Below are 6353 nucleotides of genomic sequence, written 5' to 3' on the forward strand. Positions count from 1 at the left end.
CATAATGGAGTAAGCACATTCATCACGCTGTAACAGACAAAAAAGCGCAAATCGTCTTTTACTAACAAGGAATCAGCTAAAAGCAGCCCAAAGGCGAATAGAACTTCCCCATTAGTGTGCCGTTGTACGAGTTGTACGTCACCGCGCTTTGTTCATCATTTTACAAAAACGATGGTGTGTGGGCAACATTGTTCTTAATGATGAAGTTGGAAAAACCTTCGTTTTTTGGACATGCTGAAAAACAACGTTTTTTTTTCATGCCGAAAAACGATCGTGTGTACGCGGCATAAGGGTCACAGAATTTTTTAATCACTTTCCATGGAACTGGGTCCAATGAAGGCAAAGGTTAGCCCAGGACGTTGAGGGTAGAAAATGCTAATACCGGGTATTTAGTTTTGAGGATCAAATAAATTGAGGAACAGCTCACTGTCTGTCCCACTTTTCTCCACCAGACCTTACTTTTTGGGCATCTCCTTTTAAATCATCTAAATAATGATTGTTCAGTGAAGCATCATAACGAGAACTTAGATTTTAGCCAGACAAGAAATTTTAGTTTCTGTGGTGCTTTTGACCTACATGCACTTTAGACTAGAAAAAGGTTTAGAAATTATTTCTATACTTGTAATTACATCATCTCAGCATTCAAGCCAAATGGAAAAACAAGGTATACTCCTTCATGCATAATATACAGAATTGTTGGTGAGAATTTTTATTTGTACATTAAGTAGTCAATACATTTTAGTAGTTATCTGTAAAAAGACACTAATAAACCTGAACAGTTAGCTATTAGCCAAACTGTAAATGTGAATTAAAGTTTTGATCATTCTTACTTGGTGTATTGTGATCATAAACACAGAAAATCAGTTTTGCTGCACTGCACCATTTTGTTCCTTTCTGTTTATCAATCTAAACACACACACGCACACACACAAAAAATCATGCTCTTTATATGAGATTGTCAAAACTAAACATGGTAATAAATGTCATTGGTTAATTCTTGCATACTAATGAGCACAGCTTGACTATTAATATTGATTATTTTAAAAGATATGACACTGGTGTGCAATCTACACCATTATCACTTAGGTGTAAGTAATGAAGCAATTAGAAATTCGTTAACTATAATTTGTGAACGAGAAAGTACCCAAAGAAAACAAAGTCATGTCTCTCCATAGCAATAGATTTCTCAAATTATTAAAATACAAAGTAGTAGTAGACAACTTGGTTGTGTGTATGCTATATGGTAAGGTATGGCAGCTAAAAACTAATTGTACTGATGCTTTGCAAGAAAAAAACATCTTGAAGTTTATGTCAAGGCAATCAAAAACATATTCAGTAAGTTACCCAAGCTTAGGGCCAAATCCACAAAAGAGATACGCAGGCAGAACTGCTGTTCAGCCTGCGTATCTCTGTGCCTAACTTTGGAAACGATCCTCAAAAGGGTTTTTCCAAAGTTAGGCAGAAGATCTGACATCTGTAAGACACTTACACTGTCAGATCTTAAGATGCAGTACCGCATCCGCCGCTGGGGGCATTTCGAGTCGAAATGCCGCCTAGCGTATGCAAATGAGTACTTAAGCAGATCCACAAAGCTTTTAAGCTTTGTGTTTTCTGCGTAAGTTACGATTTGCTTGCGCAAAATTAGGGCTGCTTTTACAATGTGTAAAGTTAGTACACCATGTAAAACCAGACCTTTTTTTCGATCGCCGCGTTTTTTTTTAAATTTTGATTTTTTTTTCCCGGCGCGTAACTTTTTTTTAACCCGTCGCAACTTTATTGTCCCGTCGCAATCCACAAAGCCCGGCGTAAATTACGTTTGCGCGCTGCCCGTCGGGAAAAATGACGTCACACGCATGCGCAGTACGTCCGGCGCGGGAGCGCGCCTAATTTAAATGGGAATCGCCCATTTTAATTAGGAACACCTTAGGATGCACGGAGTTAAGTTGCACTGCCGCAATTTTCCGGGTAAGTGCTTTGAAGAATGCTACCTAAATTCGGAGAATTGCGGCCGTGTAACTTAACTCTGAAAAGTTAAGTTAGGCAGCTTTTCTGTGGATTTGGCCCTTTGTTTCCAAATTGTAAAACTATACCAGTTGATCCTATCAAAGATCCAGTGTGCTCCTAATGTCCTGACCTTTGATCTCTGCTGTGCTCCCCCAATCACTGTTAGTCCTGCCCAGTTTACTTCTCCCCTTAGGCCCCATGTTCACTGCTGCTGCTAAACGGATGTTCAGAGGCAGTTGGACACTTTATTCAACTGCCCCTGAACTCATTCAATGTTATCTTATGTGTACATGTACACAGGTTCGTTTACTAGACAGTTGCGTTTATAGACCTTTTTTTTAAGGCAAACAAAATTGTTCAGACACCGAAGTTTCCGACGTTTCAGACGCCAAGCGCTTCTAAACGTGGCTAAACATGGTAACCCACGTTTAGAAGCGTTTCATTTATAGGCGGTTTTTGTTTTTGCCCATTGAATTTTTTTTTTTAAATGATTCTAAACGCAAATGCGGCAATACGCTGCTAAATGCAACATGTAAACACGGCAAAATGGACGTTTTAAACGTGGTTTACTATCTGTCAAGTTTAATCGTTCAGGAGAGGTTGTAAAACGTTCCATGTACATAAAGCCTAAATGTTATGGAGATGAGGAAAGGGGAAATTGTCCTGTAGCCCCAAAATGCTTCCTGTCCTAGGTTAATAATGCTGTCCCTCCATAGATATAATACAGTGTGTAAGTGTTGTCACCCTAGGACAGGCAGTGTCCTAATGGTATGATCTTCAAGTGAAAAGGAAGGCAGAAAATAAAGTGATATTAAAGCCCCCCCTCCAAAAAAATCATACTTACCTGCTTTTGCACAAAGCAGCCCCAATCCTCCTCTTCTCTGGTCCCCTGCTGGCACTCCTGGCCCTCCCTTCTTTTGAGTGCCCCCAGAGCAAGCAGCTTGAATTGGGGGCACCCAAGCAGGCTTGCTCCCAAGCCGCTGCTCTGTGTGTCCTTTCAGAAACACAGAGCAGCAGCTTGGCCCCACCCCCTCTCTCTCCTCATTGCCTCACTGGAGGTGATTGACAGCAATGGGAGCCAATGAGGGGAAAGTGTCCCCAAAGAGCCAATGTTCTTGTGCACGTCGCTAGATTGAGAGAGAGCTCAGGTAAGTATTAGGGGTTATTATGTACATATGCTCAAGTGCGCTCTGTCAGCTTGATAAAGAGAATGGGCAATTAAACATCTCTCTATAGCAGGGAGTCCATGTAAAAAAGTTCAAATGCAGCACAAGAAGTGTTGTTGGTCACAGATAGGCTGACTGTGGATGGGTGCCGGCTCATAACAAGCTAGAAGGGGCTCTGTAGACAGTAAAACACAAAAGAGAAGCAGCAATTATAAAACATTTTTAATATGGGAAAGACAATTTGGAACTCACACGATCCTAGAGATCACAGCACATTTAGGAAGGTATAAGAGGTTCATCCACTCCTTGGGGAAGGCGGTAGGCTCGCAGGTGGATAGGCAGCTGATGTTCCCAGCTGTGCTGGTGGCTCCCAGCACTTCCTGGTTCTCAGAATCTGCTCAGGGGCGGCTGGACACATCACTTAAGGATGGAGAGGGAGTGGGGAGGAGTGCAAGTTCGGAGCATGGGTGCTCCTTCATCAGGCAATACTGCGTGGTAAGTATTAGGGGGGCTGGGGGCTGCTGCACAGAGAAGGTTTTTTACCTTCATGCATAGAATACATGAAGTTAAAAACCTTCAGACTTTAGAACCATTTTAATGCAGCCACCACATCTAAAGAGTGGTAAGCTGCAATATATTGTATTTTTCAAAGTAATAGAAATGGTATAGAAAAGGGGCCTTATCTAAAAACGCTAAACCAGTCTCCTATTGTGGGAATCACCAGCCCGGTAAAGTAGGAAGAAAATACAAAATGGACGTTTAAGCAGTAATTTCCTAGATATGTTAAAGTATATTACATACACATATGGTAAAAGTAATATAAAAGGTAGCATGTAAGGACGATGAGGGAAAACATAACCTCAACGTACATATAAAAAAGACACATGAGTATTAGCAGAACCATTAAATATGTGAAAACACAAGTCACACAGAATATGCCAACAAGTTTTGCGGCACTGTTCACTTCTTCGGGGCTTCAAGATCCATGTCTGGTTCAACAATGTCTAACATATAAAAAAGAATAACAGTTAAAGCGGAGCTCCACCCTCAAATTAAACTCTGCATGAGCACTTTTTAAAAACTGTCATTAGCTGAGTAAAAAAAAAAAAAAATTTTTACATACCTTAAAACGGTTGTTGCTAGGCAGACTTCCTAATCTGCCTTCTTCCTGATCCGCGGTCGTTTTCCTCTGCCTACACCGCACAGACTCCTGGGATTGTTGAGTCAACTCCCCTCCTAGTAACGTAGTATACCCAGTAACACCCCCCCTCCCCTCTGAGACGCACTCAATAATCTTAATGTATATAATGTATAATTGTCACTCGCGGCTCCCGGTAACCCCCCCCCCCCCGCTTCTCAATAAATTTTTATTTTATCTTCTCCCACGGCTCCCGCGCCCCCCGCTTCTCAATAAATTTATATTTTATCTTCACTCGCAGCTCCCGCGGACCCCCCCCTTCTCAATAATTATTTCTTTGTATTTCTCTCGCGGCTCCCGCGGTAACCCCCCCCGCTTCTCAATAAAATGTTATCTTATCCTCTCTCGCGGCTCCCGCGGTAACCCCCCCCGCTTCTCATCAATAAATTTATATTTTATCTTCTCTCACGGCTCCCATGGTAACCCCCCCGCTTCTCATCAATACATTTTTATTTTATCCTCTCTCGCGGCTCCCATGGTAACCCCCCCTCGCTTCTCAATAATTTTTTATTTGATCTTCTCTCGTGGCAACCGCCCCCCCCCCCCTCGCTTCTCAATAAACTTTTATTTGTATTTCACTCGCGGCTCCCGCGGTCCCCCCCCCCCGCTTCTCAATACATTTTTCCGTAATTGTCACTCGCGCCTCCCGCGGACCCCCCCTTCTCAATAAATGTTTCTTTGATTTTCACTCGCGGCTCCCGCGGATCCCCCCCCGCCTCTCAATAAAATGTTCTATAATTGGCTCCCGCGGCCCCCCCCCCGCTGCTCAATACATTTTTCTATAATTGTCACTCGCGATTCCCGCGGACCCCCCCCCTCGCTTATCAATACATTTTTCTATAATTGTCACTCGCGGCTCCCGCGGATCAACCACCCCCCCCGCTCCAGCCCCCCCACCTGCTACTCAATAAATGTTGCTATAATTGTCACTCGCGACTCCCGCGGATCTAACCCCCCCCGCTTCACTTCTCAGTGCAGCACTGAGCATGTGCAAGGTCTGCAAAGCTGAAATCCAGGAAGTAATACAGTCTGGCTTCATATGCCCACACTTAAGATGGCCACGGCCTAATGCTAGTTTATAAAGTGTCTAAATGCTGTAACAATCTAACAAAACGGACCTTAGTTTACAGACTAGCTTTACTAGAATACATTAAGCTTGTGTATTACAGGGGTATTTATATTTAAAAAGTGAAATTGTGGCCGGAACTCCGCTTTAATTATTGTATACCCATACATATAAATATACACAAATATATGCACTCGTATTGCCCTATCCCAGGGCACAGAAAGGAGGAAGAAAGGGGGGGGGAAAAAGATTAAAAAAATTGTATATAAATGTTCCTCAAAAGACATTGAATGTGTTTGGGCTAAGGGGAGATATCTATCATCATTAGCAACCAATCGATACCAGGTGCCCCAGACTTCACACATGGTATTTACTCTATATTAGGAAGAACAAAATAATAATTTACTAATAATAAATAAATAAGGAACCAGTGTAGCATGCTATGTAGTAAACACTAATGCCGCATACACACGATCATTTTTCGGCATGTAAAAAACAGTTTTCAGCAAGTAGAAAAAAGTAAGTTTTTTCCAACTTCATCATTAAAACAATGTTGCCCACACACGATCGTTTAAAAAAAATGCTCTAGCAAAGCGTGGTGACGTACAACACGTACGATGGCACTATAAAGGGGAAGTTCCATTCGGATGACGTAACCCTTTAGCTGATTTTGTTTTAGTAAAAGACGATTCGCGCTTTTCTGTCTGTTACAGCGTGATGAATGTGCTTACTCCATTACGAACTGTAGTTTTACCAGAACGAGCGCTCACGTCTCATAACTTGCTTCTGAGCATGCGCGGGTTTTTAACGTCGTTTTAGCCAACACGCGATCATTTTTTACAACCCGAAAAACGACATTGTTTAAAACAGCGTTAAAAAATGCAGCATGTTCGAATTTTTTTTTTGTCGTTTTTCAGAA

This window comes from Rana temporaria, chromosome 4 (genome assembly GCF_905171775.1).
Source record: "Rana temporaria chromosome 4, aRanTem1.1, whole genome shotgun sequence".
NCBI lineage: Eukaryota > Metazoa > Chordata > Amphibia > Anura > Ranidae > Rana > Rana temporaria.